The 25,088-nt window shown below is 46.2% G+C and overlaps 1 protein-coding gene and 1 long non-coding RNA gene across 10 annotated transcripts in view; one reads left to right on the top strand and one right to left on the bottom strand.

Moving 5' to 3' along the window:
• Window positions 1–9,442: 9,442 nt before the first annotated feature.
• LOC109274638 (uncharacterized) lies at window positions 9,443–15,828 on the bottom strand. Its single transcript, XR_008417801.1, has 3 exons — window positions 15,729–15,828; window positions 10,559–10,587; window positions 9,443–9,695 (listed from the first exon to the last, which is right to left on the bottom strand). It is a non-coding gene; the product is annotated as an uncharacterized LOC109274638 (long non-coding RNA).
• A 1,903-nt stretch (window positions 15,829–17,731) lies between these two features.
• Window positions 17,732–25,088, top strand: part of SYNDIG1 (synapse differentiation inducing 1) — a 180,717-nt gene continuing 173,360 nt past the window's right edge. For 3 of the 9 annotated variants that reach the window (XM_053890476.1, XM_053890479.1, XM_053890480.1), the window contains exon 1: window positions 17,732–17,844. The gene's annotated coding sequence lies outside the window, so the exon portion shown is untranslated. The other 6 variants (XM_053890478.1, XM_053890477.1, XM_019462334.2 and 3 more) reach the window with 6 other exon arrangements.

Below are 25,088 nucleotides of genomic sequence, written 5' to 3' on the forward strand. Positions count from 1 at the left end.
CAGCTACTGAGGTTTTCCTTCACCTTTCCCCTGTAAAACTCCGCTAGGTGTTGGAAATCATTAGAATACTTAAAATCATACTACAGATGAGGAAATGGAGGCAAAGAGAAGTTAAATGACTCCTTCAGAGTCACACAGCCTTGGATCTGAATGTGAGTCTTCTACTGTCTCCAGTATGAGGGTGTTTTCACATTCCCCATTTACAGAACTTTGGCTTTCTCACTATTAGTGCAACAATAAAATCTTTGAGTTGAAAGGGCCTGAGTACTTTCAGCCACTTAGGACAAGGACACCCTTGGTGGCCCATTCAGAACCAGACTTGCAGGTGCAGGCCTTCCCTCAGGAGCTGTTGATACTGTTGAGGCTGACTCCTTCCCTGCAGCCACTGGCACTTTTGACTCAGCTAGAAGCAGAACAGGTCCAGTCCCCAAGCTGAGCACACATGTAGATACTGCTGCCCTGCTCTTCTGGCCATGTCTCTTTTGTTGGCTAAAAGTGCCAGGTCATGTCCCCTGCCCTCCTGACCAGAGTGCTCATTTATGCATCCCTCCCACGTGTGACTACCTTCTGTACCAGAGTCAGATTTATCAGTGTCCCTCTCAACACAGAGAAGCCAGGGTTATCCTCTTAAATTTGTTCCTTTCAATTCAGGTCCAGCTTCTGGCTTTTCAAGGCCACTTTGAATCTTGCAAGGTGGTAGAGAAAATCAGCAATGCATTTCTATCCTCCATGCCCAGAATTTGTGTTTGTGTCTAAATATGGTAAGTTTGCCTCATACCAGTTGTTTGTGAAGAAGGTAGACTGGACAGACCAGGGACTGGGTCTGTGGCATGAGGCCAAAGACCTGCTTTCTGCCACCGTGGCTATTACTCATGACCACCCACACTCCCCTGAATACTCACACACACCTCCAACATTCCACCCTGGGCACTGTGCCCCCACATACTCTGTGTGCCCCTCCTGAGGGCACTCACTCCTTAATTCTTTCTGCCACCTCTGCTCTGTCTGCTGCTCCAGATCCTCTTCCAGCCTCACTCCAGATTTGTCTTGAAAAGAGTCCAACACATAACCCACTTTCCAAGGGCAGATATAGGTGGAAATAATTGCTTTTATATAGGACATGGCTCTGGTTGCACTTGGGAGATGCCCTCCTTTTAGATAGAGGCCACTATCTCTCACCCCACTGTAATGGTGTTCTGGCCTCACCCCTGCCCTGACCCCGCTGTCATCCAGGCCACAGTGACTTCTTTGAGACCCAACTCAGAGCTGTTCATGTCCAGGGAACCTCTCTCGCATGACACTCTGGGGTGTCACAGAGAGGTGTACTGGTGCCCCATGGAGTTGGGTAAGACAAGCGACTGGCAGGCTGCATCCTCCTTAGTCCAGGGGTCTCCTTTCTGCTTAGGTTATTCAACATTTCCTGCTTGTAGAAATACCCTCTCTTCTTGGTTGTGAGGATGGCTCACCCCTGCCTCCCCCATATCCTCATGGTGACCCACCCTCCACCTCTTCTGTTGATCTCTCATTTGCTGTCCCTCTGGAGACATGTGTATTCTAGCTCTTGGTCCCCGACCCTGTCCTGTGCCCCATCTTCATTCTTAGTCAAGGTGTTGTCATCAAGCAAGATGGGTGTCAATGCATTGAGATGCCCGTGGCAACTCCCATACCTCCCATATTCCAGTCTGGTTTAGAAGGCCACCTGAATTCTCATATTAGCACCTGCCTCTCTGACACCACCCCCCCTTGAGGTGGAAAGACACCTGGAACTCAGCCCAGATGCCCTCTGCCCCTTATCAGTGCTGACAGTCAGTGATGGGCAGCATCAGCATCAGGTTGCTGTGGCCACAAACCCAGGATTCCTCCTGATTGTTCTCCTTCCCTCATGCCCTGCTTTCACCATCAGCTGAGTTCCATGACTCTGCTGCATGTACATATCAGACAGGTCCACTCTCCCTACCACCTCCACTGCCCCATCTTGGTCAATGTCCCTATCATCCCACACTGGGCCTTTGAAGTAGCCTCGTGACTATTTTCACAGCTCCATCCCCTGCTCCCTCTCATCCATTCTCTGAGCAGCAACCTGTGTGGTTGCATTAGAGATGTCAGATCAGGGCACGAGCCTTGTTGAGAACACTCCCTGAACCTGAATTTCTGTAAAGGTCTCTCACTGGACTTGCTGTAACATGCAACCTTCTTCCCATGGCCTATGAGGTTCTCGCAGACCACTTTTCTCTTGGCCCCATGTAGTCCAGCTGTATTGACCTGCTTTCTGTTCTGTAAATAATCCAGGCTCACACCTGATTTAGTTTCTCCCCATGCCCTTCCTTCTGCCTGTGTGTTATCCCCAGATGTTCACATGACAGCTCCTTCTAACAGGAGGCCTCAGCTCCCAGGGTGTCTCCTCATAGAGGTTTCTGACCATGTGAGGTAGAGCAGAAGCTTACCCCACTCATCCATCACCCACCACTCTGTCTTTATTGTCCTCATAGATACTTATAACCATGGGACTATGTTCTTTCTTCCCCCAATGTAATGTAAGTTCCTTGAGTACAGGGACTAAGCTGCTTTTGTTTCGATTTTATTTCCAGTGCCAGAAAGTGACCTGGCATGTATAAGGTAGCCACTATCATTTGTTAAGTGAATGACTCAATAATCAAGAGATAAATGTAGACCTTCTGTTTCTGTATTTCTCAACCCTGGAGGTACAAAAGAGTCAACTAGGAGCTTTACAAAAATATGAATACTAGGGCACCATACACAGAATTGCTGATTTAATTATTTGGGGGAAGGTCCAGGCATTAATGTCTGTTAAAGCTACAAATGTGAACCAGTTGTGCATCCAAGGCTGAGACTCACCTTGAGCGGAGGTTTCAGACCTGAGTCCAAATACTGTCCACTACCAATTTCTCAAAAGGCCTCCAGGAGAAGCCCTGAAACAGTAAGGTAGGCCCAGTTGCATGGTGTCTGCAGCGATCTGCAGAGCAGAGTCAGGGACAGCATTTCTCCGTCTCAGGGTCTGAGCTCAGGGATTCTTAGGCAGGTCTTGAAAAGTGAGGAACTGACTGGAATTGGGCAGAGTTGACAAAACAGCCTTGGACTGTGGGCACAGCAAACAGAGGGTGTTGAAGGGAGTCCTGATGAGCAGAACCTTTGTGGTGTTTTGGATTCCAGGAGGAGGAGTTTCCTGGAGCACCCACCTTGTTGTCACCTGTCTGGGCTTCTTTGGCTGCCTCCAGCATGCTCACATGGGAACAGAAATCATGTTGGTTTCAGTTCTCAGCATTAATCACAAGGAAGGCAAGGTTGAATGGGTGCAAAAAGAAGTCTTTTCAGAAAAGGATAAATGGAAAAAAGGATTAGAGATTCAGCAGATGTAGGTGACTCGACAGTCCCCAGGGGAGGAGACCTGAAAGACTTCTTGCTTCTCTGGGTTAGCTACTAATTTTTATTCCAATGTAAACCATTGCATGATTAATGATATAACTCAATCTATTAAGCATAGTTTAATGAATCAATCTAATGCTTTTACAATGAGTGAAACATATTAACAATATGAATGTATTAGTGAATCAAATGATTTGTTCTAAATAATGCAACATAATGATGCTGCATCTAATTAAAAATTGAAATCAAGAAACTGATTAGAGAAAATCATAAAAAATATTGATTTTGTTAAATACATAGAAGGTTGAAGCTAGGAAAATACACAGTTATTTACCTAGTGTTCCGCCAAGAGAAAACACGCACAGAGGTGACCCTGTGGAAATAAGTATCATCAGCCACTTGTGCCATGTCCAGAAAGACTAGCATGAGCATGTGATGTTGTAGCTGAGAAGCCAATCGGGAAAGTTTTGGTAAATGCTTTCTCCAAATTGAGCTACAACAACAGCTAACTGACCACTTCACTGAGTCGGAGCTCCCAATCAAGTCATCTTGATTCAGACCTTTACTTTCTGTATTCATGATGCAATGAAATGGAATCTTCTTTCTGGGAAGGACATTTATATCATGGAAATATTTAAATTGATCACAAAGCTACATGAAAATAAAACAAAACACTATCTCTGCAAGAATGCATACTTTTAAAGTTTTTATGCCACATGTTGAATTAAAAGGTTCTGTGGGGAGATAAGCAGTATGACCCCAGAGGCTCCTTCCAGCTGCCTGGAAACCAGCTGGTGTGGGGGTGGGGTAGGCAGGGGTGGTGAGTTAGGGGCTGTGCACAGCCCAGCCCTCAGGTCAGGCACAACTTCCCTTTCTTTGACCCCACGTCTCCCACTTGGCAATTCCTTCATAGCACTTTCTCCCTTTACTTTGGATGTTTTTGGAGACTCTGTTGTAGTCATCTTTATAACCTCTGTTAACATTTAAGACATTTTCACCCACTAAATGTTTGAGCGAACTGAGTTTCTTGCCTGCCTACTGATCTGAAGGCAGGATGCTTTCTGTAGATGCAGAATCTACTTTCTCAAGGCATGGTTTTATGACTACTCAGGAGTTCCTGCTGATCAATAGCCAGAGATTCAATCATCCCTTCAAAAGTGTGGCCTGACTAGGGCAAAGAAAAGAGACAGGATAGTATAGTAGAAAAAAATAGCAATTGTCTTCTGCCAATTGAAATTCAAAAGATTCCCCAGGGATTTATTTTCTAAATGGTTTCTAATTTCCCTAAGTGTTTTGTCCTTTTTTTCTCTTATATGTGGGCATCCAATGAGCAGACACTAGTGCCATAAATTTCTGACATTCCTTCCCTGGCAAAATCCTCTAATTATAAAGCACTGCTTGCTGTGCAAGCCAAAGGGAAGGGTAAATTACTTCACTTTTGTTTTTACTATTGACCCCAGAGATGGATGTGTTCATGTGCCTCATAGAGCCAAAGCCATCCTTCTTCTGACCCTTTGCAAAGGCAGGTGACAGAAGCTTGTGCCCACCCCACAGCCCATGAGTTGGGTTCTGTCTCCTTCACCCTGGGAATGGGCTGTGCATCTCCTGGCTCCCAGTATGCCTTTACAGAATGCCAGGGACAGCATCTTCTTGATGTATGAATCTCTCCACCTGTTCCAACCCCAGGGAATAAGACAGGACCTCAGAGATTCATGACTGGGAGAGAGATCCCCTAGAAACATTACCAGATGCTTCAGGCCTATGACTTCAATGGGAAAAGTGTAAAGGATAGGGTGTTTAATGCATATTGAACGCTAGCATGAGGCTCTATGCCAGACATATTATATGGGTGATCCCATTTAATCCTCCCAAATGGTGAAGATGGTATTATTATCCACATTTTGCAGTTTAGACCGGAGGCCTGAAGAGATTAAGCAGCTTGCCCAAGATCTCTCCCTCACTCTCATAGACATAAACATACATGTATACATGTGTGCACACACTCACACACAGCAATAAGGCAGAGCAGCCTTTTGTCTTGGAGATCTACTTCCAGAGTAGGATGTTATAATGCCTTCTAAAAGCAGTCTCCTTTTATGTTCCTTAGGTTTAGAGTCTTAGGAAGTTAGAACTGGCAGACTCTAGGTCAAGTGAGAAATCTGAGCATAGCAGCTCTGAACAAAGTGCCCAAGGTCACACAGAGGAAGTTAACTAGACAGCCTTCCAGACCTTGATCCAGTCTTGAAACCCAAGTGTCTTATGCAAGCTCTTCCAGAATCAGACCCCAGGTGAGGATCAATGGGCCAGTGACTGATTATGGAAGAAGTCCCCCAGAAGAGGCAATAAGGGATCAGGATGGGAGGTTGGAAAGGGAGGAATGCAAGCTTGTGCAGGATATCAGGAAAATCCCAGAGAGGCTTCAGCCTGACCCTTCAAGGGCTTTGGAGGGTAAGCAATGCCTCTGAGTCCATCCTGCCTTGAGGCAAGGGAGCTGGACTCTCACACCCCTACCGGTCTGTTACTGGTTACTGGCCACAGTGGAGGACATCAACCCATAAGCATCCCCAGTTCTCTGAGCTCCAGTGGACCAAGTTCTCTGAAGACAGTGCACATGCTGGAGTTAGGAGAAAAGCATATAGAAACTGCAGGGTGGGTACACAGGTGAGATAAAGAAGTGAGGGGTTTCTGGATGGAGACTGCTGCACTGGACCCCTGGTGACTAGTATGGTGTTTTCACATGGAGCCAGAGGCAGGCCCCACAACCACACAGTCCCACAGCCTCATGAGGGAGTGAGGGAAGGGAAAGGCATCTGAAATCATGCAGAGAAGTTGGTCAAGAATATTGGAAATAGATTTTGAAAGAAAGGTTGACAGAATTAGAATGGTTATAATAGCTTCAAAAGCAGACTAATAATGATCCAGCGACATGCAGGTAAACAGAGGCTTACTACAAAGACAATAACCGCTGATTCAGCAACCAAGATATATAACTGGATGTACAAGAAAATGTATGACATTAGAATGGGCAGCCTCAGAAGGCACTAAGGAGATGGGCACTCATCACACCTGGGATCTGTTCTGCGGGTGACACGGGGTCCCTCTGAAGTGATTGGCTGTGAACATACAAAGCATGACCACAAAGACATTTCTTTTTTTTAAAGTGTATTCATTTATTTTGAGACAGACAAAAAGAGTGTGAGTAGGGGAGGGCAGAGAGCAAGAAAGAATCCCAAGCAGGCTCTACCCTGCCAGTTCAGAACCCCATGTGGGGTTTTGAACCCACAAAACTGTGAGATCATGACCTGAACTGAAACCAAGAATTAGATGCTCAACAGACTGAGCCACCCAGGTGCCCCAACAAAGACATTTCTGAGCATCTCTGAAGGATGCATATTTGAGAATAGAAGTACATGAAGACAAGGCTACAACAAAAACAGGAATAGCAGACCTTTTACACCCACCCTGGGCCCTGAGTGAGGGGAGTGGAAGCACTTTTATCCTTCCAAGCATGGGCCTGATATCAGGATGCTCCAGATCATGACCTTTGCCAGCTGAGTGACCTCAGGACATCATCTAACCTCTGTGGACCTCATTCCCCTCCATTGTGTGAGCAATGTCAGCAGCTGTGATCCTTGCCTTGCTAAGCTTCTGCCAGATGCCATCAGTGGGCACAGACACACTTAGAGGTGGGAATAAATCACAGAATAACTAGGAGGGCTCTTTAAATGTGAATGCATGCCCATGCCTGGTGGAAAGGTGGCATTTGTTGCTTAAAAAACTCATCTGTTAGAGCAGAATTTATTTTGATTCAATACAGTATCATCAAGGGACACCCAAGCATCCTGAATATCTGGTTCATACCCTACTTATATTTCTTCCAGCTATTGACATAGCACCTTCCATCACATCAGTGCTGTGTGGAAATGCAAGTTCATTCATCCTCCCAACGTCCTTGGATATGAGCTAAAATCTGTAAATTAGCATCTCCATTTTGCAGAAACAGAAACTGAGAAACAGATCAAGTCACCACTTCCTGAATGTGGAGCAAAAGCAGGCTTTGCTGCTGGTTTCCTTCCTTGAATCTCCAGTCTCCACTTTGTAAACCACGCTTGCAAGGCACTTTGTTCCTCAGCCTGCTCTGATATGTATTTTTTCTTTCTTCATGTTTTCGTAAAAATGAATGGAGCTTTCTTTGATAGGAGTAACAAATGAGCATGGAGGAGAGGTATGGTAATCTCAGAACTCAGGCCAGGGATCTGGCATACAGAATCTGACACTGCACCCTGATTTATTCCCCGAGCCCTGCCCCGTGAGCAGTAAACAAATGGCATATAGCAGGTCGGGCACATTATCACCCATCCAATCAGCTCGCTGGGTGCAAGAGTAGGCATCAACTGTGGGGAATTTTCAGTCTTAAGCACAGCCTTCCAAGGTGAATGGGTACACATGCAGGCCACCTCTGGACTACAGCTGAGGATGGGAGAAAACCCATGGTCTGGAGGCCTGGATGCAATACCATCTCTGCCTCTTTCCAAATGGGACTTTTGGCACCCCCACTCTGGGTTCTGTGGGCCACAGGGAGGTCTGAGTGCTGCCCCCTCCCCTGCTCACAGACTGTGCTATGAGAGTGGTTGGCCAAGGCAGGACAGCTGGTGTCCAGCATCAGATATAGGGCTGGGAGAAGCTGAGGTCTGAAACAGGGAAAACGATGCTAAGTCCAAAGACTTCCCAACGAGGATAATGGAAGTAAATAACTAGGTCAGTAGCTAGGAAAGTAAAAGTCAAGAAGAGTCAGGGGCAAAAACAGGTTTTGGAGTGTGGTTCAGAGCAAAGCTCCTCGCACAGCAAGGCAGCAACCAGGAGCCAGATATCCCCTTCAAACAGGGTCAATGATACCAGTGAAAGGGGCCACCCCTGAGGAGCAGAGACAACAGGTATGAGTGGCCTCTGCTAAGTGCTGGTGGACAGGGAGGCTCTGGATTCCTTGGAGAAGGCAGAGACTCCCCTGTCACCACCCAGCCACACCCAGAAACTGCAGATGTTCTCAACTGTATATTGTGGGCTCTTGTACTAGTCTTACATCCTCGGATTCACTCACTCTTCACAACACAGAATGTGGGAAGGGAAAGAACTGACTCATCCAAGGTCACTCTGCAGCAGGTGGAGGTAAGATAGCATCTGGCCTGGCCCTGCTTCTGGCCACCAGGTGGCCCTTCAAGCCCCTCTTGCCCCCTCAAGGAGGATATGGCCAAGCTGTGAGGGGATCCCCATCAGATCCTTCCTTTTAAGTTATTGTTGGCATTTGCATCTGAAGACACTGGTGACTCTCCTGTTACTATTTTGGTTTTGGCTAGCAGCTATTTCTGTGACAGTGAGAGCTCAGGGGTCTGCAGACTGTGTCAAGGAAAGATGTGAACATCTTTTGTTTCTCAGGCAAACAAGCTTTGTGGGTCTTGCTTCTTTAAACTTCCCATCCACTCAGCTGGGAGGATTAGCTTATTGTGCCACTGGGGGTAGGGGGTAGCAGACATAAGGCCACCTGAAAGATCCTGACTTTTCCTTTCCTTTTCTCCTTGAACTTGTCAGAAGGGCAGTGGGAGGCAGGGGGCAGTGAGGTGATCTGGAGAGGCTGGAGCGACAGAGCACTGGAGCAGAAATAATCAGACGAGATTCCAGAGAAAGACAGAGATTAGAATGCCCTGTCTAAGCACAAATTGCTGCTAGTTCTAGAAGGTGTGGGGAGGCCTGCCAGCCTGCCAGCAGTTTCCTCTCAGCATGATGCCACCATGGCCTCTGGTCACCCCATATCATGCTGTGGTTTCTATGCCATGAGACTGTCGCAGGTGCCAACCTACAACCTCCACCCTGCATGTCCCTTCCATTTGCACACCGTCTTGAGAACAGACACAGAGGAGAGGGCAGCCACGGGATGCAGGCTTACAGGTGCCACTTCCAAGCAGCTGCCTTGGCATCCTCTTTGCTTCTCCAGAATTTGCCTTTGTCTTGATAATTAGGGAATAGTTGATTTGCAGGAAAAAGACGTGTTTCTATTGAAAAGTGTTTTCAGTGTCTTTAGTGAAGCAACAAAATGTATTTTTCTACCTGTTGACATTTTTGGTAACTTGACAGGATTTCTTGACAAGACGAAATACATTATCCTGGATGCAGCCAGTCTATGTGGGTGAATAAGAGAGGGTGGGCTCAATTCCAGCAGGCCCCGCTGACTATTCCAGTGTCTCAGAGGTGAACTGCCTGTTGCTGGCTTAGCGGGAGATCAGTTGCCCCTGCTGAAAGCCTGCAGCAATGAAAACCTTGACAAAAAATAGTTAAAATTATTGTTAGTTTTTAATTATCCAATATATCTGTGTAGGAAAGAAAAGCCAAGTAATATGTATAAATTCTAGGAAATAAGTAATTCTGTTTGCAGTTAGAATGTCCTGCAGTTTTCTATGGTATGCACTCAGCTCTAATGCTTTGTAGGTTTTACCATTAACAGGGTTCAGGGCAGCTGCTGTTGGGAATATGCAGATACATAGCTCAAAAAGTCCAGACACCACCAAATGTTGCTGAACCAATGACAAACACACAGACTAGGAAAGACCCATCCAGTTACTTGGCTGCCCAGAGCAGTCTACTATATCAGATACTGCCGCTTTCTATTATTTGTTAAATCATTTTATTTTGTTATTCTTTCCATGTCTGTGGGGATATAATTTAAGTACATTTGGCAAGCTGCACCTTAGCTGACAAAACCTGTTTTGGGGTATATTTTGGATTGTCAGGTGGTCCTTAAACCAAGGGAGCTCTTTCCTTCATGCCACCAGCCAGGGTTTATTTGTCCTGCACTTCCAAGCTGTATAGATTGTGTGTGGCCATGCTCAATCTCTGCTGTGGGAGGAGATCCTCATGGCATCCTAGTGCCCTGATATCAAAGAAACCACATTTTAGTGACCCTGGGAAGGGCTAGCTGCCAGGACAGCTGTGGCACTGTCAAGCCCTGCTTCTCTGGGCCCCTACTCATGTGTAGGACAACCACCCAGGGTATACACCTAGAGTGCAGAGGAGAATGCCATATGGTTTGGTTCTGACACTTGCCTAGTAAGGTTGTTTCAGAGGTGTTCTTTTCTTGAAATATGAGTGATAAACTGGGAATTGCAAAAGTGAAATTGCTTACCTTTGTGCTTTTCCCTCCACTTCCACATCCTGCAAAATTACAGAAGTGCTTATTTTTACAATAGAACTCTTTCTTTTTTGCAGAAAAAAAGAGCACATGCAGCAAAAAATATTTTTCTTGTGCCAAAAACAAGTTCTTAGACCTTTTAGAAAGTGCCAGAAATCATGCTAATAATTAATGACATGTTTAAATGCTTAGTTCTGCACCAGCAATGTTTTCAATGATCCCAACCTCTTAGTTCGTCATTATGTTAGAGCTGCACTAGTACATGTAGTTCTTTTGTACAGCAAGGAAAACATGCTCTCTTTCCATTTAAGTGAAGGTACATCGCTCTGTCCACTTCAGCATGTAGACTGAAGTGGACAACTGAATCTATTTTTTGAGGCTAGTGCTCTGAGCACATGCTAAAAATTCTGGCCTCATTGTTGATCCTGATAGTAAGGTTTTGCAAAGCTAACCTTTTTTCTAATTTCTCTTCTCTTTAACAGTCTTGGAAACAGCCATATTTTCCAATGTTTGACAAATACATTTTCTCAAAGATACTGATTATTCTGATACTGCACTCTGTCATAATAATAGATTTATGTTATGGATCATTAATTAGATCATAGAAATTAGTAACTAGATAAAATTCAAGTAGGAGTTGTCTGCCAAGACAGGACAGGGTTATGTCAGGAGATATAAGGACAAGCTACATCAGGGACACAGGGAGTAAGGGTTGGAGGCTCTGGTGTGAACAGGCTGGGCTGTTACCTGACATCTCCAGAAATGCTCAAGAGAATGTGTGACAGTCTAGGAAGAAGAAATGAACTGTCGAAGTCAGTAGAAGGAATAAATTCAGGGTGGGAAACAAGCAGATAACAGCGGTAAGGATCCACAATATTTGCAGTGAGCACAGAGGGAGCATTGAACTTGACCTCTCTTTACTGATTGATCTCTGGCTGCATGGTGTGTATGGCCTGTTTGCTGGGAAAGGAAGAGGACCTATATCAACTGGATAGCATAACCAAACCTGTCTCTGTGTTTATCAGTTGTCACCCACAAAAATGACCAGCCTCTGGCTGAGTGTCAACACAGGGCTGCATTCAAATAAACAGCAATTTGACATCTAACATCTTGAAGTAAAAGACACATCCTTAAAGTACACACAAATGATATAAGAATTTCACACACTAAATCATGCAGCAAAATTTTCCAGGATCCTACTTAGTCACTTCTCTTGTGCCAGAGGAACCCTGTTTGATACACAGATACCGCCCAGAAATGTGGGGTGGATGGAGGCTTCTGGACACACACATCCTCTTCATCCCTCTCCTGGGTGATTCTAAGAAATACTTTTTGTCCAAGGGGAGAGAGAGCTGGTTGTTACCTACTGTGACCACCTCAGGAATTAATTCCTCCTTAGACTGGCTCCCCCTTCCTCCCCATGGACCATGCAGGTGGTCCTTCACTTTTTGCTCCTGGGATCCATTCCCCAGTAAACTGCCTGATTGCACTGTTGGGCTCTGGTTTCAGAAAAGGAGACCCAGACCAAGGTACCTTTCTCTATATTGCAGCACCTCTACTTTATTGAGGTGTGACAGTTTTTGTAATTCAGGTGTGTGAAATCATGAGCTCCACTGAGGAAAACTATGCCAACAGTGGATGGGCAGATTTCAGTTTCAGTGGGTCTTGAGGGAAAGGGGGAGAACTCTCTCGCCAGCACAATTCATCATGCTCACAACAACCCAGCTCTTCCTTGGCATCTCCACTCCTATAACTGCCCTGGAGTAGCTCTCCATGGCAAATGTTGTCATACCCATTTTGTAATGGAGAAACTGACATTTCAAGAGGTTGAGGAGTTGGCTGAATGTCCACTATACCATGGTCCCAGACGTGCTCAGGTGTCTCTCCAGGCTCTGGCTTTAAAGGCCTGGGGCTGAGTGGAGCAGGAAACTCATATTTTCATGCTCTTACAAGAGAAATTAAGGCTGTCTCAGGAATTGGCATAACATCGAAATATGTAGGTATGAGTCATTAGCAGTGAGGTCCACAGAACTGGAGAGTGGGCAGATGGAATCAGTCAGCTAAAGGGATCTGGGAGAACCTGAAGGAATACAACTGTGTTGGCCACACCCAGCCTCTGCCCCCTCAAAACAAGAAGAAACTTGGATGAGAGAGATAGTATCAATCACCCCTCTTATGTAGCGTTTTGGGGAGCTTCCAAGCACCAGCATAGGTTTTGTGCTAAAAATGTAGAATTTGCCATTCCCCTCAACTACCTTGGAAAAAAAGTACCCAGCAACCTTGTCTTCCAAGCTATCTTTAAGAATAATAACCAGCCAACTCTGGTCAGGAAAACATGCTGAGTGCATTGAACCACATTCATGCCTCATACAATGTCAGGTGACAGATATTATAATTATGCTCATATTAGATATGCAGGAATCCAGGCTCTGGAGTGAGGACAAAGTGATAGGAAGTAGAAAATGCTTACTTGGAGCCTAGGTAAATGTCTGAGCTCCTAATCTTGATGGTAAGCATTCCTCCGACTCCTAACAGACACCTTCTATTAATGTTGGCTACTAGGGAAGTAGAAGACAGGCTGGATCTGCACCTTACTCCTCCTCTCACTAGCTATATGATGACAGGTGAACTATTCAGTCCTTAACACTCAGCCTCTTGAGCTCCTGGGATCACTCCTACCAGGCCCATTGAGCTCAGGTCAGAATTCAGTGAGCTTATATGTATAAAGAACCTATCTCATTTCTAGGTGCAGTAGATAGCAAAAATGGTCCCTAATTCCTCCCACCCCTCATCACATGCCTATTTCTAATGTGACTTTATGGCTCCACCCATCAAAGGTAAAAGCTATTTCCCCATCTCCTATATCTGAGCTGGGCCACCTGACCTGCTTTGGTCAATGACACATTAGCTAATGTGAAGTCAGCTTGAAATCTGTGTGCATTGAAGCCTGTTGCCATTGAGTGTCCTGCAGCCACCACTTTGTAAGGAATGCTGGGCCAGCCTTCTGGAGGGCAGACTTATAGCCCTGTCAGCCCATCACCAAGTCCACAACCAACCTATCCCCAGACAGGTGAGTAAGGCTTTTGGCTGCCAGCTGACTACAGATGCCTAAGTGAGCCCAGGAAACATCATGTGAAAAAGAGGCAATCCATCCCAGTGGACTTAGCCCTCATTGTCAACCCTCAAAATTGTGAGCAAGTAAGTAGTTGCCATTTTAAGTCACTGAGTTTGGGGGAAGTTTGTTATGTAGCAGTAGACAAGGGATATTCTGGCACTATAGGGTTGCTTATAACACACTAACTTTGTGTTTTCTTTGATTCTTTCCAAGTGATGTAATGGATGCAGAGGCAAGATCTGCTAATATGGAAATCAGTAACCTAGACGTGGGTTGACTGTTCCTCCATGCAGCCCTTCTGGAACTGTCTCCTTACAGGAAGAATCAGAGGATGGGCCTAGGTGGTCACCAAGAATTCCTCCAGCTACAACGTTCTGACATTCTACTGCATCTTTTTTTTTTTTTCCTATTCTAAACTCTCATGTCAACACGGCCTCGGAAATTATCCTAGGTTTTGTTTCTTTCTCCCTTTATTTCTGATTACAGTTCATGTTTTTTTTTTTTTCTTAGAATCTTGCCCATCATGTTTACATTGAATATCTGAATGCTCATCTTCCCATCTTTCTAAGTCAGAAAGATTCTACTATCATAAGACTGCAGCTTTTCAATTCCCGGATGTCATCAACTTAAGAAAAACAATTTAGTAATAGATTTGGGGGACAGAAAAGGGAAAAAACTGTATGATATTAGATTGCTTTAAAATTGCATATACTATTCATCATCTTTAATACTACAATTGACATTTGGGGCAGATCATTTTACACATTTCATCTTACAATGGTTTCTGAATGAGCACTGTTGACCTCCAGACACCATGCACAGCACTATAGCCCCTGGGCTAATGGCTTTCAGTTTGAGACATTTTAAGAAATATTTATTATTTGAAAAACTCAAATATATATTTCCTCTCATCAAGCCTACCTATCTCTAGGGAGGTAACAGCTTCTCTGGAAAGTTGCTGAGAAGCCTGACCGCTGGCTCAATGCTTTAGTGACAGCTCTTCACAACATGTGAATTGGGCCCACTGATCTTGCCTAGCTCTGAAAGTTCTAGAATCTCTTCTAAGAGGTAAGCATCGTTGAGAAGGATTCCCATTTTCCAGGAAAATTGGCAATATCTACTGTGTCCCACTGCCCAGCTCTTGGCAACCCCTCATTCCCTTTCTCATTGTAATGTTACATCATGGTGTAATTGTTATGATCACACTCCAGTCAACAAGTAGGGAGGCACACTTCAAACAAACTGCCCTATGTGTGTAGCTACCATTCCAGATCAGCCAAGGTGCCCACCAGGAGCCCTGGATCCCTCCTTGAGCTGCCACATTTGCTGTAAGCAGGTGACATTCCTCTCTTCAAGTTTGAAATGCCTGGTCCTGGCAAGATTCTTTTGCAGTAAAGTGTAAGGTCAATTAGGATTGCAGAAATACTTAAACGTGTGTGTGTGTGTGTGTGTGTGTGTGTGTGTGTGTGTGTGTTTGTGTGTAGGGGGTAGTGTCAAGAAAGAATACATCTGTAGATCTTGAAGCTCTGTGAGTGGCATGGGAGAATAAGAAGAGGAAGGGAACAGGAGGAGGAAGAGAAGAAATAAACTCACCACATTGTGAACTGTTCCTTTTTCTTTCAAATTACCCCGTTTTTTCAGAGACATCTGGTTTTTGACCCCACAATCCAATGTGGTTTTTTTGACAACTATCAATCATTGAGTATTTGGTCAGTATTGTGAATGGAGTAACCTATCGGAGTCCACCCATAACTTTCAGAAAGAAGTTACATATTCATTCCACAACAAAAATAAATGTGAATATTTAAATACTACACCAAATGAGGTGCATTATGAAAACCAACTCTTAGAAAATTTTAGCAAATACAAGCATACAACCCCTATACCCCCATCAATGTATCCATGCTCAATCCATCACCCAGATGAGCCAGGGCATACATATAGTTCCAAAACATCAACCTACAAAGTTTCAAAGCACCTAGGACATGAAGACAGTCCACAACACTCAATACAAAGGCATTTTCTTCTTTTAAATTCTGCAACACTCACTTTTGGAAGGAACACTTCACAGGCAACCAGCAGTGACCAGTGATCATGTTTTACACTGCGAAAGAGGATGCCTGACTACTCTATTAGGACAAACCCAATTTAAAATTCAAACATTACCTAGAGTCAGAGGCAAGTCACAGCTGCAACCCAGGCTGGTGCTCTCTTAGCAAAACAAAACTGTCCTCCAAAGCCCAACCCAAAGACCAGTAAGCAAAAGTTCACTGGCTGAAAGGCAGGAACCTGAGTTCCAGGCTACTTCTGCATATTCTGCAGCTATAGAAATCTTAGTTAACTTTTGTAAAGAAAAACCTCAGCTGCTTCATCTGATAAATGGGAATAATGATTCTCCAACTCAAATGAGTCTAACAAAGTCTTCTCAGCCCAGTGGTTCAGAAGAGAGAATTTTCTGTTTAGGGAAGGACTTCAGGAACAACTAGCAACGTTACTAAGGCAAGGGGAAGGGGGGCATTTTCCTCCCATTTGAGAAGTTCTCCTAGATGAGAGAGATGTACAATGCCCTTTTCTGAGTGTTGCAGACCAGGGACTTGCAGCTCTGGGGATCTAGAGGAAGAATCCCCAGTTGTGCTTTGCCATGCTGCAGAGTTGCAGATGGAACACAGTTCAAGTTGATTAAAGGAAACCACAGATGCCCCTGGTTCTGCTGACCAGCTCCTCCACCCATATGCCTTTTTACAGCCCCACTCTGACTTTAGCATTCTCTTTGTGGGGCTGATGCTCCACAGGTGCCAAGTCCCCCACAAAGGCAAGACAGGGTGGACCTGTGGTTCTGGCACCACCTGCAATGCCTGCCCTTTGCAAAGTCTAACAGAGGCAGCCTGGCAGTGGAAGTAGTGCTTTCTGAGGGGATGAGGGGGGCAAAGCGTTGGTTACTAGGTCAGGAGGAGGTCAGGAGGAGGCTCCTCACCAAGCAGGGTTTCATCGGGGTATAACCAGCCTTGATTATCAGAGCCTAGGCTGGCAAGGCTAGACTGTGGCAGGTCTGCCCCTGGGGTAGAAATGGGCTAACATTGTTTTCCTAAATCACTTTCGCCCCCCTTTCTGACACACCTTTCTTTCCTGGTTCTTTCTCTATGGAATTCACACTGAAAACACTATTCCCCCCTTCCCCCAACACTTGAAATTGATACTATCTTGGGAGGCCGCCTTTCCTTGGCTCTACTTCCCTCTATTCACTCTGCTCACCACAGTTATGCCCTCTACCCACCCATCCCCACAGCCCTAGCTTCCTTTTAATTCCAACAGCCAAGAGGCTGCCTGGTGAGAAAAACAAACCGGTTTGGGGCTGGGCAGGGGGTCTGAGAGTCTGAGCCCACACCTGGTTTCTCCTGGATAGCTGGCTGGTCAGGACGTGAACAGATGCCAGGCCTATAAAGTGGGTCCTACGAACCTCAAAACGAACAAGAGCCTGGGGATGCCTTTAGGACCGAGGGGAACCTTCTCAGAGCCAGGCTGCAAATCCCTGTCCACTGAGTACCCAGCGGCTGCCCCCCTCCCCCAGTCTCTGTCGCCTTCACAGTCCCAGACAGCGGCTCCAGGCCAACCGCCTGACGTGGTCACCCGCGGGGCCCGATAGGCCTGGGGCAAAGTTGGCGGCCGCCTTCTCACCCAGCCATTCCCTTCTCCTCTTCGCTCATCCTCCCTCGGAGCCCGTGGCCACCTCCTCCAGCACGCGTGTCGCCAGGCTTGGCCAACCAAGCAGCGCGTCCCGGGACGGCCCTTGCCCAACCAGCCCGCCAGGCGTGCGTCGCGGGAGTCTCCCCGCACCTTTTTTTTTTTTTTTCCTGGGGGCTGGAGCGCCGGGCTCCGCCCCATCATCGCTTCTAGCAAGCTCCCCGCAGCCCCGGGCTGCCGCCGCTGCCCCTAGCCCGGCGCTCCTGCACGCTCGGGGCAGCCTGGGGCGCGGGTGGCGAGTGCAGGGCGGGGAGCGGCGCGGAGGGGAGGGGAAGGGAAAGAAGAGGAGGGCAGAGGAGGAGAGAGCTGGGGAGCTGAGGAGCAGAGGCGGGCGCCGCACCGCCCCGCGCCCCGCACGCTCACTGGCTCCGGAGACGCGCGGGCGGGCTACTGGGCGCACTGGCTGGGTCACCTTGTCCGGGAGGTAAGTCCCGACCGTCCCGGCAGCGCCGGCTGGCGGAGGGGCTGGCAGGAGCCGGGAGGGGGCCGCGGGCGGGCGGGCGGGCGGGCGCAGGAGGCGGCTCTCACGCGGGAGGGCGCCCAGGCTCCGCCTCGGAGCGCGCAGACCCAGCGGCGGCGCGACGCCCGCGGTGAGTCCGGGTGGTCGCTGTGGCGGGACCTAGGAGCCTCGGGGTCGCCAGGATCTAGGGGAGAACGGAACTGGCGAGGAAGATGCGGAGGAAGGGGTCGGGTGCTGTGAACCCCGGCTGCAGCTTGGCGCCTCGCCACCCAGTCGCCCCGGCGACGCGGAAGGGCTGTTGTGCAAAGTCGGTGGGAGCTAGTGAGACCTAGACCTCGGAGCGCAGTGGAGCGGGACTGCCCAAGGCCTTGACGGTGCGGGGCTGACATTGGCTCTGCAGGTTCGGGCGACCCCCTGAAGCGACCCAAAGGAGACCAGCTGGGGCTGGTGAGCGGGGCAGCCGCGGAGCTGGGGACCGAGGTCCAACTGGGACTGGGAAGGGAAACCGGCTTGGATTGTCTTTGCCAAACCAAGGGAAAAAGGAAGGCGAGGGTGCGAGAGCATTGGGATGGGGACTCCCAACCCGAGACCGGGACGGAGGTGGGGACTCCGGGAGACCCCGTGTCCGCGAGCTGTCTGGTCCCTGGCAGCTACGACAGCCTGCAGCCTTGGGAGCCGCCAGCCCCGCGCAGAAAGGGGACCGAGTGAGTGGACGCGCTTTTGGAGATCAAGTTCTAGTCTCGCATTCCCTAGGCATGATTTCTGTCCCTTGGTGTACGCTCTCCGAGCTGCTGCGGAGGAAGGAATGGATTGCAGGCAGAGTTGGGCACTTTTCTTAGGGAAGGGGGTTTGATCGCTGTGCGTTTTCTGAAAGACTCCAACAGAGTGGGTGCTTGCATCCTTGCTTTTGAGAGGCTGTCAGTGGGGTCGCTTGGCTTTTCTGAAAGACTAGAGGAAGGCGTCATCTGGTCGCCTTCATTTCCTTGTAGGGGGATCCCCTTGAATGCAGAGGCGTGGGCGCCTGGCACCCAGACTTCAGGTGAGCGCAGCCTTTCTGCGGCGTCAGATGCTCTGGCGCCTCGTGGCTAGTGGCCCGGACTCAATGTCTGTGCCTTCTCTGGCCTCGTTCCGGTGTTTAGTGCAGCAGACGCAAGTCGAGGACTCGGTTGTTTTGAGGGATAGAGGGTGGATAGCTCCGTTTTCAGGTTAGAATCAGGCTCAGGCGGTGGTGCGTGCGCGCGTGTCTGTGTATCTGTCCGTTTCCCTCCTACTGGCCAGCGTGTTTAGTCAGAGCCCAAAGGGAGAGGCGTGCTGCGCAGACCCGCAGCCTGTGGGGTGAGCAGCCTGGTAACGAACCCCAGAGCGGGCCAACTTTTCTTTGCGGAGGTGTGATCGCCAGGACAGTCTGCGTGGTGCTGGGATGTGGTCCTCCTCTGAGAGGGGTCCGATTCAAAAATCCTCACAGCAGCAGAACCGAAGACGTGCCACCGAGGTGGCACCGCAGCAGTCTGATGTCCCTTCTTGCTAGGACAGGAAGTAGCAGGAGCCAAATTTTCAGATGAATTATTGAATGCTGTGTGCCTGGTGGTTGTGTGGAGTGTCTTTTTGGAGATCAGACCACAGGTGCCACCAGGCCTGTGAGAAGGTGTGAGGAAGAGCCCTCCACCTCCTTCCTTCCCTCCCTCTCTCCAACACCCCTGGCACCTTTTCAAGGAGCAAAACTTGGTTTGTAGCTGGTCTGGTCCCCTCTTCCACCCCTCCCAAACCCACTGCATAAAAATGGAATTGCCATAATCAAGAGGACCTTGTTAAATAAAGGGGAAAAATAGGAAAATCTGTGCTTAAAGGTTTTTTTTTTTTTTTTAAGATTGAAAATTTCAATAGTACACCAAAGTTGAGAGAATATTACACTGAACCCCAGGTGTACCCCTTATCCAGTACCACTGGCTGGATGTCCTTTGTCCTGGCCCTTTGTCCTGGCCTCTTTTCAACCACCTCTCCTCAGAGTTTTGGAGGCCGTGTTTGATGAAATTTTAAGAACCCATTCCAAGTCCACTTCATCTCTAAATGCAACCCCAGGTATCTCCAGTTGATGATATTTCATTCCATTTCACCTATCACCAGAAACGACTGCTTTAAATGATTCCATTAGAACGGGTGCTATCTTAAAATAGAAATGAAGGCAGCCCCATTTCCATTTTGGGGTAGTCAAACTTGCTGATGTTCCCTGAGGTATGGGGGGAGGGGGGGATTGAAGGAAGAAAAAGAAATCTAGATCCTGAGAAAAAGAGACATTTGAAACCATTAGATTTCACTTATACCAGTTGATATTCAGGGAATAAACAAGATTCCAGCTGAACCATAAGAGGGAAAAGAATTTTTTTTTTTTTGGTAAAAACTTTAAACTCAATTCATAAATCATAGGCAATTAATTAATTCCATATTTAGCATGACGTAAATTAAAAGTGCTACACACTGGACTCATCTTCCTCATTAACTCTGACCTGTATTTTCTAGGGAATTATTTCTATTATAAGAGAATAAAAAGGTATTTTCTTATGTAAGTTTTCTATCCAAGACACTAGCCAGTGCTATTCAGGGGTTCATGAGCAGTACTGAATATTTCATCTCTCAAATAGAAAATAAATGTTTGGTCATCACACTAGCCACATCAGATACACCCTCTGGAGAGACACTAGCTTGCTCAGATTTGAGCTCAAGTGTGGTTTCTGGTGGCTGGAGAAGAATAGCATGGTGAAGCCTCTAGAGACAATGGGAGGGTGCTCCCCCCACATTTGTACATGGCTCCCTCCCACCCTGCCACCTCTGTGCCTTCCCTTTATATAAAAGCTGTTCCTAAAAATTGTCAATGTTCTTAGAGGATTCAGTCAGACATTTGAATACCTTTATGAAGTGCATTATTTAAAGGCATCCTTAGTTAACCTTTCGTAATATGAATAACCATCCTGTAAGTGAGCAGTTTTAAATAAAACCTTATCTTTCTGTGATACCAGCATGGCCCCGAGCCCCTCACTTTGGCCTTTGCAGATCCCCATGCACACTGGAGAATCTCATGACCCACATGGACTGATTGTAATACTGTGACCTGTAGCTTGAGCAGACTTCATGTTACCAGCAAAATTATTTGAGTAAGTGGGCACAGGTGGCAAGGATTGAAGGGTGGGGTGTTCATTTGTCAGCATCAGCAAAGCATTGGGGCAAAATGAGTAGCAAAACAGCCTGTACATTCAGTGGGAAGTCCTGAAGCTGTTTCGCTGAAACATACTGATATGAGGAGGTATTGGAGCCATAGCTTTTGACTTGGCATCACCACACTTGAGACATTGTGCCAACATGTCAAAAAAAGCAAAACGTTGAAGATGTGCATATATTAAATATCCCAAATATTGAAGACAGGCTTACCAGGTCCTTGCCTGTGTCACCAAAATTGGAATAATGAAGGTAGTAGCAGGTGGTTTTTAACAAATATGATTTTAAGCATTCTCTGTGCAAGATACTTAGACATTTCCAGTTATTCCTGAGAGTTCATAAGTGTGTGTTTTAATTTTAAGAAAGATTTATTTATTTATTTTGAGGGAGGGAGAGACAGAAAGAGAAAGAGGGAGAGAGAGAGAGAGAGAGAGAGAGAGAGAGAGAGAGAATGGGGGAGGGGCAGAGAAAGAGGGACAGTGGGAGAGAGAGGATCCTAAGCAGGTTCTGCACTGTCAGTGCAGAGCCCGATGTGGGGCTTGAACTCACAAACTGTGAGATCATGCCCTGAGCCAAAATCAGGGGCTGAACACAACTGACTGAGCCACCCAGGTGCCCCTCATAAATGTGTTTTAGAGAGGGGCTGAGTAACGTTTTTAGGCATTGGGCTACAATCAGCGTCCCCACAGTGGTTTTCTTTGCCATCCAGTGTACTGGATTTCAGCTGGATGTATAGGGGGAGACAGTGGGGGGTGATTTGGAATTTTCCCAGTACTGTGATTGCCCACCCAACAGGCTTTTCCTGAAGGTCCTGTGAGGAGACCCTTGCTTGTTGGGTGATCTTAGAGACTTCACTTAGCTTTTCTGAGCTTCTTCTGTTTCTTTTCATCTGCTTCTTTTTGGGATTTTGAAAACAATGTTTATAGTTGACACAGTGTTTTTTTTTTAATGGGGAAGGCGGGACTGAGAACACTTTGATGTTTTAACTGTATGTCTCTTCAGGTGAAGTACCCCCCCCCCCACCATCCCTCTGAGTCCCTCTGAGCGCTGGGAGTCAGTCCAGCCCCTGCTCTGCACCTGCAGCAAAAGTCAGAATGGGGACATTGTGCGTTCCTCCTTGTGATCCTGCGGTCCTATGTAGGAATGTGTTTGGGTGATGTAGACATTCATGTCAGGGAATTGAAAGGGAATGTACAAGAGAAGCTTGTGAGCAGAAATATATCCTTAACACAACTCAATTTAGACTCATATCACATTTAAGAAATTACATGGTGCATGTTCTCTAGGAGAAAACATTTTGAAGCAGATTATCAACAAGCTACAAAGTACCAAACCTGTTAAGTTGCAGTACATAAAATACTGAAGACCCAAACCTGTTAAGTTTCATTAAATAAAATACTGAAGACCAACAACAACAAATAAGCATTGGGATCCAAGATAACTGTTAGAACCAAGAATAACATGACCGGGAAAAAATATACATACATAGAAAATAACGAAGATAAAACATGCTTCTGAAAGCATGCTTCAGACCAGCCCAGGGGATGGCTTTGCATATTTACTTGCATGAGAATGATTTATCTAGGAGTTCAATTAACATTATTCCAGAAAGATGGAGAGTTTTGCCCTTGAGGTTAAAATCAATGTTCAGTCAGTGTGAAACATTTTGAGTTTTTAGTTCTCAATTGATTCTCAAGATGTTCAAAGATATTTGAAACTTATATCTTGATAATGCCATAATGTGATGGCATTTAGGGCGTGTGACTCCGAGGAAGAGGAAACAGAGTGATTTACTGATTGCATGGTGAGTCTCTCAGAAAGGGCCCGCTTAGTTTAAATTCTTATTTTATCTTATTAATGTTTATTTATTTATTCTGTGTGTGTGTGTGTGTGTGTGTGTGTGTGTGTGAGAGAGAGAGAGAGAGAGAGAGAGCAAGCAGGGGAGGGACAGAGAGAGGATGTTGGGGAGAGAATCCCAAGCAGGCTCCACACTATTAGTGCTGAGCCTGACTCAGGGCTTGATCTCATGAACGGTGAGATCATAACCTGAACCAAAATCAAGAGTCAGATGCTTAACCGACTTAGCTACCCAGTTGCCTCTAAATTCCTCTTTAAAAAAATTTTTGCTTCTCAAGCCTTCGACCTCATTGGGTAACTACTTTCACATGTATCTTCCATCTGTCCCTTTTTAATCTTCTAGAATGGGGAATGTCATTGTTGTAAACAAACCAAAAAACAAACATTTCAGATGTCAGAACTACAAGCATTGTATTCCATTGCCTCAACTTTAAATTAAAGATACTTCTGAAAGAGAAAAATATATTTTACCTCAAATATCCTAGAGCTTCACCTCTGCTTAGGGAAGCAAAGAAAAAAATGTTACATAAACTCACCTTTCTGCCATGTGTACAATATGCAGTTTTTTACTTATTCTTATGACCTTATCCTCAGACCTTCGTGGCATAGACTTATAGCTGGTGTAGATGTTTGAAGTAAGAGGGTTTGTTTTTGGGGTCCTAATGGGATTAAGTCCTGGGACAGGATTAGCAAACCCTGTAGTATTGCTGAGTGGTAGGCTCAGGTTCTGTGTGGCATTGGAATGGACCTCAAGGATGCCTAACTCATCCTACCATTGATGGCTACTAATTCTTTTGTTATTTGCAGTGTCTAAAATTGCCTTTAAATACAGTCCTCCCTTATCTGCAGGGGATGTGTTCCAAGACACCCAGTGGATGCCTGAAACAGTGAATAGTACCAAGTCCTCTATATACTCCTTTTTTCTTATACATACATTCCATACATATCTATGGTAAAGTTTAATTTATCAGTTAGGTACAAGAAGAGATTAACAACAATAGCTAATAGTAAAACAGAAGATTTATAAAAACATACTGTAATAACAGTTATGTGGATGTGGTCTCTCTCTCTCAAAATATCTTACCGAACTGTACTCACCCTTGTTGTGATGATGTGAGATGATAACATGCCCAGGTGATGAGATGAAGTGAGGTGAATGGTGTAGGCATTGTGATGGAGGCTACCGTTGACCTTCTCACTATATGTCAGTATGAGAGGGTCATCTACTTCTGGACCTCAGTTGATGGTTTGTAAATAAAACTGCAAAAAGTGAAACCAGGGGTCAGGGAGAGCATTTCTGAAGGCAACCTTAATACCTGAAATCTGAGCATTAGCCCCTAAACGTTTCCTGTAGAAGGGACCTTATGCTTACCAGTTGGGATAATGGGGCTGTGTCCTGTATGGCAGTCAGAAAAGTTGAGATGTGACAGGTAAACAGGATGCACCGTCTAACCTCAGGGTATGGCCTGTGCTAGTAGCTCAGACATTTGTGTACGTATTTTGAGAGCCACTCAGACATTCACAGATGTATTTTAAGAGCACCAGGTCTCCTGTAGCCCCTGCATGCGCACAGACAGTGGACAGGACCCTGCACTGGTCAGTCCTTTCACTCCCAGCCCAGTCCTGAAATGCGTTCCAGCATCCCTTGCCTGCATGCAATCCTATTTTCACTTTTCTCCCCCAATCTCTTTCCTTTCCCATAATTCTCTTTGGTATAAAAGCAGTTCCTCCACAAAGAACCATGAGCGGATTAATTAATGGGCATACTGTCCCACAGCTTTTCTTTCATACACTAAACCCAGAGACACAGCACATTCATTATCAGTACTGCCACATAGTACAGTACTCTAAATTCCCTTACAAAGATGGATTTCCGCTGAAAGCCAATTTTAAGTAAAGGGGAATTATCTGTTTTGTTATTTTTAAGTTCATTCTCTTCCTTTTATTCTTATATTGATTTTTTTTTTAAGCCGCGAACATAAGGGTCCCACCTTTGCACAGGGGCAACTGCTTTGTTGTTCTTTATTCAGAATTAGATCATTGGGGTTCTTTTTGGAAATTTCTTGTAACTGCATCTGGGCTCTAAGGGCCATGCAACCTGCAACCATGTCCCACTCACTAACTCAGAATAAGGAAGACGG

The sequence above is a fragment of the Panthera pardus genome, unplaced genomic scaffold (assembly GCF_024362965.1).
Source record: "Panthera pardus isolate Hobbes unplaced genomic scaffold, ASM2436296v1 HiC_scaffold_25, whole genome shotgun sequence".
Classification (NCBI taxonomy): Eukaryota; Metazoa; Chordata; class Mammalia; order Carnivora; family Felidae; genus Panthera; species Panthera pardus.